Source organism: Delphinapterus leucas, chromosome 9 (assembly GCF_059928025.1).
Source record: "Delphinapterus leucas isolate spDelLeu-1000000601 "Yukka" chromosome 9, BTC_Dleu_Yukka2, whole genome shotgun sequence".
Classification (NCBI taxonomy): Eukaryota; Metazoa; Chordata; class Mammalia; order Artiodactyla; family Monodontidae; genus Delphinapterus; species Delphinapterus leucas.
The window spans coordinates 105,464,700-105,475,976 of record NC_143137.1 but is presented as its reverse complement, the minus strand read 5'-3'; positions in this window follow the sequence as shown (position 1 = coordinate 105,475,976).

Genomic DNA, 11,277 nt, shown 5'->3' with positions numbered 1-11,277 from the left:
GGCCCCGCTTCTGTGCTGGAGGCTGCAGTGTGGAGAGGGAATGCCTGCGGTTTCTCCCTCGGCACCCTGGAGAAGTGTGTGCTGCACCCCAAAATTGAGGCTGCCCAGGAGGGAGCCGCCTGGAGACCCCCCGGGAGGCTGGCAGGTCCTAGAATGTGTGTGTCCACCAGCTCTTGGCGGCCTCCAGCCCTGGCACAAGCTGCAGGAGCTACGCCCAAGTTCCTGTCACCGGGCTCCCATCTGCCCCCAAAGTCCGAGTGCCCCCAACTTCAGTGAGACATTGCTGGTCCCTCTGGACGCGCGGCTGCCCGGCTGACCGGTGGCCCCTGCAGCCCACGTGTCTGGTTGGGCCCCCGGTGCTTGTGGTCACTAGGCCCCAGGCCCGGGTGAGGGGCCGTGGGGGACCTGCGGGCTGGTCCTGTGTGCGCCCCTCCCACGCAGGTGTGGCCGCGGGGTTCCTCGTGGTGAAGCTGCGGGGTGGGGGGTTGGGGGGGAGGCAGAAGCTGGGCGGTTGGCAGCCCAAAGGGCTGTTACAGCCTGAGAACGGCCGGTTCTCCTTCGGCCGCTGTCGTTGCGGCATCTCCCCGGCCACGGCCACAGCCCCGCGTCCACTGCTGGGAGGTACCCCGGACCTGCACACCGACCCCCTCCTCTGGGGCGAGGCCGCGGCGGATGAAGTCTGGACAAGGCTCTTCCTACAGACGCTGAGGCCCCGCGGAGGCGCCCGGGTTGGCCTGCGCCGCCCTCTGCTGGCCATGGCGGGGAGGGGCACTGCCCGGCCGTCGGGGGAGACCCCGCCCTTCCTCACCCCGGGGGGGGGGCTTGTGAGGCCACGTGACGGCCCCACGAGGGCTGAATGGTGCCCACCCGCGGGGAACACCGGTCGGACTCTTGTGACGGGATGAAAGTAATGATCACACGCATTTCCACCACGACAGCCTAAGTTGTGGACTAGTGTGGTCTCCGGGAGGACTCCGGGGCTGACGGTGCTTCCCCCGCCCTCACGGCTCGCCAGCAACCGGGTCCGTCTCTCCCTCCATCCTGGGCCAGAGAGAACTGGGGCCGGAACTGAGGACCGGGGCAGCTGGAGAGCTGGTTCAGGAGGTCTGAGAGACGGTGCGGCTGCGCTGGCGTGGCGTGCTCTGCGCACAGGCGTGCGCACGTGCACACACAACACACACGGGCCCGCACAGAACACGCCCCCGTGCAAACGGGCACACACAACACATGTACCCACACACGCGCAGGCCCCGTGCACACGTGGGTGCGCAGACAGACATTCACCAAGCAGGAAAGGAATGGCACTCAGTTGCCCTGACCTCCCGGGGGAAGGAGAGCTTCGGCACCAATCCCACCCTCGGGGCGAGCCGGGGAGCCCCGCAGAGGGTGGGGCGCGCCTGCTCGTTTTAGGGTCTCCTCCAGAGAGGATGGTTTAAAAAGAAAAGTTTTTAAAGGTAACGTATGACTGTCCTAGAGTAGATATCAGTGAAATGTGCGCTGCGGAAATGAACCGATCCTGTGGCGAGGGAACCTTGGTCCCGGTGTGGGAGGGAGGGAGCCGACTTTGCCTCGGGAGACTCTCCAGGTGCATGTGGCTCAGGAGAGGCGGGAACTGCAGCCTGGGGAGGGATCTCACGTCCTGTCGTGGGCGCTTAGAAGAGGCCTGTGTAGTTCTTTTTAGCCCCAGACAGGAAGGACAGTGCTGAGGCCACAGGTGCTGGTGGCGTCTTACCCACCCTCTTGGGTCACGATGCACCTATGCACACGTGTGGGCCTGGCTCTGTTGTGACCTGGGGCAGCTGCTCACCTGTGACATTAGAATAACGACGCCTTCTCCTTTAGTCATGAGGGTGTCAAGGATCCGCAGGTGAAGGTCACCTGGCTCCGTGGGTGTCGGTTTCTCTCACACGACCGCGGTGGTGCTCCTCCCATCAGGCTCGCACAGGCAACGAGGGTATCCTGGGATGCTCGCTGCCTCGGGGAGACCTCTGTCGCCATTGGTCCTGAGATGGTGGCTGGCCTGCCTTCCAAGCTTCTCCCTCCATTGCTGTGGTTGCTGCTGGCCTTGCTTTACTCTCCTCTGCGGATCCCCTGACGCCATGGAGTGGAGCAGTCCCCCTCCCACCAGCACCCCCGGGCCCGGCTCTGGTCTAGGAGTCAGGGATGCACAGATGTCAGTGAAGACGTTCATCATCTGGCTGCTTGTCTGGGGCCCAAGGGCTTTCCAGCTCCCCCAGGATCGGAGGTTATGTGACTCCCCTAAGCCATATGGTTTAAAAAAGTCAGTACGGCAGTTCCTCCAAGAATTCTACGTAGAATCACCACGTGATCCAGCAATTCCATGTCTGGGCACTTGCACAAAAGAATTGAAAGCAGGGACTTGAACAGATGTTTGTACACCTGTGTTCACAGCAGGCAAAATGTGGAAACGGCCCAAGTGTCCATCAACAGATGACTGGATAAACAAAGTGTGTTAATCCATACAATGGGAATTATTCAGCCTTAAAAAGGGAGGAAACTCTGTCACGTGCTATAACACGGATGAACCTTGAGAACATTGCTGTGTGGAATAAGCCCATCACAAAAGGACAACTACTGTAGGATTCCACTTACATAAGGTCCCTAGAGTGTCAAGTCCATAGAGACAGAAAGTAGGATGGTGGTTACTGGGTCTGGGGAGGGAGATGGGGAGTTAGTGTTTAATGGGGACAGAGTTTCAGTTTGGGAAGATGAGAAAGTTCTGGAACCCTCCCCCTAGTGTGCTTCTCTGACAATGTCCAGCACTGGGTGTGTGGGTGGCCTACAGATTGATTCGATTCTGACAGTGAACTACCTAGAATTATGTCAGATCCCACAGGTTGAAGGGCATGGTCTTGACTTGACAATACTGCTCTTGTTTTAGACGCCAGCTACAAGCAGGGTCCCCAGGCTACCCACGCTTCAAACTGGGGGCTTCCCATAACCCTTTCAGGTTTGATAGTTTGTTAGAATGGCTCGCAAAGCTCTGGAAAGTGTTATACTTACGACTACCATTTTATCATAAAGGCTGTAAGTGAGCAGCACAACAGGTAGGCCAGGTCCAGGAGGGTCCCGGATGCAGGCGCTCCTGTCCGCAGGGGTCAGTGTGAGCTTCCCTCTGTACATCCACATTTTCACCAACTGGAAGCTCCCTCAAGCCTGGCGTTCAGAACGTTTAAATTGAGTTTTCAGTATCTAGGCATGATCCAATAAACCATTGACCACAGGATTGAACCCGATCTCCAGATCTGCTCCCCTCTCCTCCCCGGGGGTCAGATACGGTGGAAAGGGGTTTGTTATTATTCAGTTGGCTGGGGACTGCCAAAACAAAATACCATAGGCTAGGGGCTTAAACGATAGGAAGTCATTTCTCGCAGGGAGGGAGGCTGAAAGTCCAAGGTCAAAGTGCCAGCCGATTCAGGTCCCAGGTGAAGGCCCTCAACCCAGCCTGCAGATTGCTTCTGATAAGGACATTCATCTCATCATGGGGGCCCCACCCTCATGAACTCATTTAACCTTCATCACCTCCCAAAGGTCCCACCTCCAAACACCATCACGTTGGGAGTTAGGGTTTACAAACATGAATTTCAGGGGGACACAGACATTCAGTCCATAGCAGTTGTAACAAAGACATTGCAAGGGTTTCTGAACCAGGATAAAGGCCAGATATATATGCTTATTATCTCACAACACCACTGAGGTTTTTTTCTTTTTTTTTTTTTAACATCTTTATGGGAGTATAATTGCTTTACAGTGTTGTGTTAGTTCCTGCTGTATAACAAAGTGAATCGGCTATATGTATACATATATCCCCATATCCCCTCCCTCTTGCATCTCCTCCCCACCCTCCCTATCCCACCCCTCTAGGTGGTCACAGAGCACTGAGCTGATCTCCCTGTGCTGTGCAGCTGCTTCCCACTAGCTATCTATTTTACATTGATAGTGTATATATATGTCCATGCCACTCTCTCACTTCATCCCAACTTACCCTTCCTCCTCCCCATGTCCTCAAGTCCATTCTCCACACCTGTGCCTTTTTTAATTTTAAAATTTTATATATTTTTTATACAGCAGGTTCTTATTAGTTATCTATTTTATACATATTAGTGTATATATATCAATCCCAATCTCCCAATTCATCACATCTGCGTCTTTATTCCTGTCCTGCCCCTAGGTTCATCGGAACCTTTTTTTTTTTTTAAGATTCCCTATATATGTGTTAGCATACGGTATTTGTTTTTCTCTTTCTGACATACTTCCCTCTGTATGACAGACTCTAGGTACACCCACCTCCTTTACATTGCCCCTTTGCTGAAATTGCTACCAGAATATTGGAGGGAAGATGACAAGATTATCAGAAGGCTAGTCTGGAAGGTTGTTTCTAGGACGGTGGGTTTGTGTAGCTTCTATGAAAAAAAAAATCAAACACCCAAAAATCACAAAACAAGCCGCCTCCTTCTTACTTGGTGGGAATCCTGTTGTTTCCCTGGTTTATTTATTAATAGTTGCTTTCTTTGGCCCAGATAGGCCTGGTTTTTCAAGTATAAGAAAGATTAAGAAAACCAAACTAACCTCCTAGTAACAATAACTGCAGAGAGAGAGGCAGAGGACCTCGAGGTTTGTTTGATGAGGTTGTATTGTAGCTGAGGCTGTCTCCTGGGCAAGCTTCTAGACCAAAGAGCACGTTTTCCAGCCAGGAGCTCCGAGGACCGCTTTGCAGGGCCTCGGTCTGAGGTCAGCTCTGCGCTTTCCACTCAGTGTGCACTCTTCTCTCCCCCTGGTTCCCACCCACTGGGGACCATTGCTTGCTGCAGCCACATCAGTCGCCTGGTCTCCCCACAGCCTGCCTGGTGGGCCTTCCCGGTCCCATTTCACCGCCTGGGTCTGGTCCACGCTGCCTGGAGCCCCAGGGCTCTCTCCCAGGTTCCTCCAGGGAAGAGCTTTGAAAAAACACGTGTTGGGTATATTTGTTGAAGACTAGCGTGGCTGAATAGGACAAGACGCTACAAACAGCAAGGATTAGGAAACTCTTTCTGGCTGGGGATGGTTTGGTGGTCTCTCCGAGGGGCTGCTAGAGGGACCCATCTCCGGCACAGCCTTGAACTCTTGTCAGTCACGCAGCTGGTGTGGCGTGTCAGCCCCAGACACAGGCGGGACTGAGCTCCCCTCTCGTGGGGGCTGCCTGGTTCCCAGCCTGCTTAAAAGTAATGGTCTTAGAATAAATCCGAAATAGTAACATAAGCCAAAGGGGGCTCAAATTACCATCCATCTCGATGGTTCGTGCTACCTGTCAGTGGCTTCTTTCCAGAAGGGATGTCAAGCCCCGTGATGCCTGCTGGTGTGTCCAGGCTCTGTCTTCTGGCCCTGCAGTGGTTCTCCAGCTGTGAGGGTGTGTGCGGTCTGTGCTTTTGCAGGTTTAGTACCTGTGCAAGTAGCTTATAGTAAAGCTTATGCAATAGTCTATCTTGAGTGCTTAGTGTAAGAAGGAGCATTTAAAAATATATGTATCGTCCCTTATATTAACGGCACATCAAATTCTCTTCCAATTTCATAATTAGAGGCTTGGCATTTCCTCTCGCTGTTTGGTTATTAAGACCTTGCTACATGTGTTACCAGTGTTTCCACAACTACTTGTTCTTTTTCTGTGTTTCCTTATTTTTATTGTTTAGATAAAATTTGTATATCTTATCATCTCTCCTTCTCTTTGAAGTACATCTTTTGTAATTCCAAAATGGCAGGAATTATATGCTTCATTCATCCATAGGTTTGACCAATATTCTCCTCCTCTCTTCTAGTTTTTCTACTGTTAAATTTACTGCTCTGGACTTCTGTCTATGGAGAGTGCACTTCTGAGCACTGTGTAAGGCTTTAGTTTACCTTTGTGACAAGATCCGAATTCAGGTGGCCTGACACCACGGGTGAATTCTTCCTTGCTTCATTGTATCAAAGGTTATTTTGTCATGTGTTTTGAAACTCAGTAGAGTCTATTTTTGGACTTCCCATGCTATTTCATTGATCTGCATTTTTGCACCAGTTTCATTTTTTAAAAAGCATCGATACTTTAATATGTCCTACTATTTTGTAGGATTATAATCTTTCATAACTCTTCGTTTTCATTCAGAATTTTCTCTGCTTTTGGAGCATATGTTCTCACCAATTATATTTTAGTATCATTTTTGAGTTAAAAAACAAGGCCAGTTGGAATTTGGATCAGAACTGTGTTCAGTGTGAGCAGGTGCTTGGGGGGAGAGGGTGGTCTCAGCCCTCCTCTCTTGTGTGCCCTGCGGTCATCTGGGGCCATCTGTGTCCCTATGCACAGAGCACGCCGTCCCTGGATGCTGGTCCCCTTGCCCTTCTCCTCTTCTGTGACCTCAGTCAGCCTTTTGGGTGTAGCCTTCTGTATGATCACTGGACTTAACTGTGGAAGGAAGCAATATCAAAATCACTTTTTTGGGGGAGTACGTATTTTTCAATTGTCTCCTTAGAAACATCCATTGAATTGAAATCTTTGTTTCTAAAAGTCTACACATCTACTTTTTTTTTTTTTTTTGCGGTACGCGGGCCTCTCACTGTTGCGGCCTCTCCTGTTGCGGAGCACAGGCTCCGGACGCGCAAGCTCAGCGGGCATGGCTCACGGGCCCAGCCGCTCCGCGGCATGTGGGATCCTCCCGGACCGGGGCACGAACCCGTGTCCCCTGCATCGGCAGGCGGACTCTCTACCACTGTGCCACCAGGGAAGCCCTACATCTACTATTTTGAAACATATAGTTCACCGACTTCCAGAAAGGTTGTACCAATGTGCATCTCCTACCAGTGTTCTCTTTAACTTGGATGATTGTTTGCTTGTTTCCTTCGAGTCCTTGAGGGAAGAGTTTATTTCTCATTCAGCGTTACGACTCACTCTGAAGTCCCCCGAGCAGTGCTGGAAAGAGCAAAGTGTTAAATGAATGTTTAATGCATGTTTGTTGAAAGAAAAGCAACTGTTTTTCAGGATAAAGCTCAAAAAAATTAAGGAAAGGGAGAGTTTATTCATGTCTTACTCTCAGTACCAAACTAACTCCATAACCAACATAAGGGTTTGGAAAAGGTCCTCTTGGGGAGGGAAGTTCGGACTGTGAGGGAGAGATAGTCAGAAGCCCCAGTTCTGACCTGCGGTGGACTTGGACCAGCTCAGCTGGTGGCTGCCCTTGGGCTTTGGCTCTCACTCTGCTGGAACCCGCTTTTCTTGCAGTATTTTATAGCAAGGACCTCGTAATACTTATGGGAAAGTCTTCTCTTCTGAGCGGCTGGCATCCAGAGGCCCAAGCGCCCCAAAGAGACACAGTAGAATTTCACGCTTATTGCAAAGCCCTTTGTTTCCAAGGAGAAGGGCAGCAGGCTGATTCTACCTTGGACTGCAGCTTCCTTCCCCAGTGTGTAAAACGGGCACAGGGTTCCCTACCTCACTGATGTTGGGAGGATGAAGTGATGGATGAGCGAGAGCTCGTAAGCACTCAGGGGATGCAAACGAGAGGCGGGAGGAGGGCCTGGCCCTCTTTCCAGCTGCGTCCCCAGCAGCACCTCCTTCAGGGGCTCTGGGCTCCAGGGGAGTACTTCACAGGCCTTCACACCCCCTCCCCCGTGCGCGTTCTCTGCTGTTTCCCCAGCGCCTTGCCGGTACACTCCTCCTGAGGAAGGAGTGAGGTCACTTGTTTTATTGCTCTAGTGCACAGCATTTATTGATCCATCCTCTTTTTTTTTTTTTTTTTTTGCATGATTTCCTCAAATTTTTTTCATTCACAAGTAATGCTATCGTCAGCAGGATTGAGCACACCTTGGGTTCACACTTATTTATGCCTTCTCAAAAAGTAACTATTAGGTGGAACTTTTTTATAGGTTAAAGCTAGTCTAATATAGGTAAACTAATATGGTTCAACCTCTTACATAGTTGTTGAATTGCTGAGCCATAGAATTTGCACATCTTCAGCTTAACAATGTTGTCAGGCTGCCTTCTAAGATCCTGTTGATCTGTATCCTCACCAATACTTTTTACTTTTCCCAAACTGGTAGATGTAAAATGGTATCTCCTGGGGATAATTTGTGTCTGCCTGAGTCCTACTGAGATGGAGTATCTGTGCGTATATTTCTGAGGGTCCCTAATTTGCTCTTCTTTTCTCCTGTTTTTTGGCTGTTTTCTATTGGATTATCTCCTCATTGATTTGTAGGCATGTGTATATATTCTGGATACTATCTTGTTGTTGTGTATGTTGAAATAGATTCTTCAAGTCTGTGGTGAATCTCACTTTTCAAATAGCTTCTCTGAGGATCAGAGATTTTAATTTAACATGGCTTATTTTTCCTTTGTGGTCTATGGGTTGTGTGTGTGTGTGTGTGTGTGTGTGTGTGTATTATTTAAGACAAAGAAAACTGAAGGAGATGCTCTATGTTTTCTTGCAAACATTTAAAAAATTTCTTTTCTCCACATTAAGAGTTCTGTACCCTCACCCTGAGGATAACCAATTATGTGGCACAATTTGTTGAATAGCAAGTTTTTCTCCTATTGGTCCGTTGACCACCTTTTTTCCTGCATCAAGTTTCCAAGTATACAAACCTCTGTTCCTAGGCTCTGTGCACTGTTCCCTAGGTCAGTTTCCATATCGTTGAAGTAATAGCAAGTGGTCTTACTTGCTGTCATTTTATATAAAGTCTTGATGTGTGGGAGGACAGATTCTTTTAATCTGTTGTTGAAAATTGTCTTGGACATTTTTTGGTCTTTGTTTTCTTTGCTTTTTTTGTTTTTCTCACATTCTCTACTCTTCTCCCTCTGTTTTTTTTTTAAATTATTTTATTATTATTATTATTTTTGGCCATGCCACGTGGCATGTAGGATCTTAGTTCCCCGGCCAGGGATCGAACCTACACCCCCTGCCTTGGAAGCACGGAGTTTTAACCACTGGGCCACCAGGGAAGTCCCTTTGTTTTCCCAAATAATTTTACGCATTAAAAAAATGTCAGCTCATTAAAGTTGACAACAACAGCAAAATCAAAACAAAACAAACAAAACCTTGTTGGAATTCCATTGGAATTGTATTGAACCTATGGATCAATTTGGGTAGAATTAACATCTTTATGATATTGCTATTTCTTATGCATTAACAATGTTTATTCATTTATTTAGGTTCTCTCTGGTGTCTTTTAATAAAGTTTCATAATTTTCTTCATGAAATAATTACACATATTTTGGTTAGATTCCCCCCACCCCCAGTTACTTTATCTTTTCATTGATGATATAAATGGTATCCTATTTTATGTTTGTATATACTGCAATTTTATTTCAATTGCACAAACAAAGTTAGCGTGTAGGAAATTTAAATGAAGCAGTACGGTAAAAATAGCAAAGAATGAAAAACTCTAAAAAAGGAAATACACCTAAAGCATGAGAATTCAACATGCATTAGTGTTTCATCTTCCGTTTTGATTGACACTTATGAGACAAACTTTGAGATCATGATGACTATTCTGAAGAGATTTCAGCACCAGCACTAAGGTTGGTACATTCAGTTGGTTTGTGATTGACTTATTAGCCATTTACATAGTATATAGTACAGATTTGTCACAGGTTGGATCACAGTGTTAAAGGAAAGAAGGACCTTCCTTTAATTACAGAGGATCCCCTAAACTGCATTCAGCTTAAGACATCCGATGTATAAGAGCACGAAACCATCATAATAAGGTGGCTCCAAGGAGCATAGTTTTGTTAAGGAAGATAACCTAAGCTTCTGTTTCCCACTTTAATTACTGAAACCTCTAACATTGAAAAAACTGTCACATAGGAAGGTAAATGTATATAGTTATTCACTCAGGCTTCTCAGAAAGAACACACTTAGCAATCTGGGATAAGGCAGAATGACAGGAAATATAACGTGATTCAACACTGGTTCTTTTTGTCATTTTACACAGACATCATGTTAGTCCAAAACAAGGCACAAAACGTTTAGTGCACACACACCAGCTTCTCTTTTAAGACCTAGCATTTTTATTGTAGTCTTTGATCTTGCTTCGGACCACTTGTACTCAGTACTTTATCCTACTATGGACTGTTTAACTTAGTCAACAAAATCAAAAGTGATTTCTGACCAGATTTATGGGGGACATAAAGATTTATATTATCAAAGTGTTTGCATGACCCAAAGTAAGATAATAAAGATGAAAATTCCTTCTATTTCTTTTAGAAAATAGTACTTTATAAGCTTGCTGCATCTCTAATGTCTTTACTCTTGGATGACAATGAATAGTTGATAGAAAAAAAAGAACTGTAATGGTGTTTTATTTTAAAAATACACTTTCGGGACTTCTCTGGCGGTCCAGTGGTTAAGACTCCCTGCTTCTACTGCAGGGGGCACAGGTTTGATCTCTGGCTGGGGAACTAGGATCCCGCATGCCGTGTGGCCAAACAAACAAACACTTTCTTACTGAAAATTATGAGGATGATGGTGAGATGGGATTGAATTCTCCTACGAAAGTAACTTTGGAATTTTCTTTCTGTAGTTCTATCAGTTGTTGCTTTATATATTTTGATTACATTTATTACGCATATAAATGCATAAAATTATTATATTTTCCTATTGCATCACTTATTTTATTATGTAGTGATCCTCTCTGTATCTAATAATGCTCTGTGTCTTCAAGTCTCTTGTCTGATATTACCGTAGTTAATTTGTTTACTATTTACCTAGTATATATTTTTTGCCTCTTTACTTTCATCCAGTCTGTGTCCTTATGTTGGATAACTTGGTTTCTGATTATCTGAAAATATTCTTTTACCCTCATTTTTGAGAGATGAGTTTTCTGGGTACACAATTCTAGATCAACCAAATTTCTCCAAGTAATCTAAAGATATTTAATTGTCTTCTGGTTTCCTGCTGTTAATGAGTCTTTGATAAGTCTAATTATTCCTTTGAGGTAGTGTGTATTTCTTGAATTGCTTATTGGGATCTCCTCTTTGACTCTTGTGCTGAAGCTGTTAATGTGGATTTATGTTTCCTGGTACATGTTATATTTCTTTTATCAGTGAAATTTGTGCACTTTATATGTTCTGGAGAATTCTCAGCCATTAGCTATTTAAATGCCTCACCTGCTTTCTCTCCATCCCCCTTGAGGAGTATGCTCTCTTTTGTAATTCAGCCTTGCAGTTAAAGATTCAACTCATGACTTCTTTATTCTTTTTAATTAATTTCTTTTGTCAATTCTCTCCTCCGAGCTCTTTGGAGATTTCTTTTA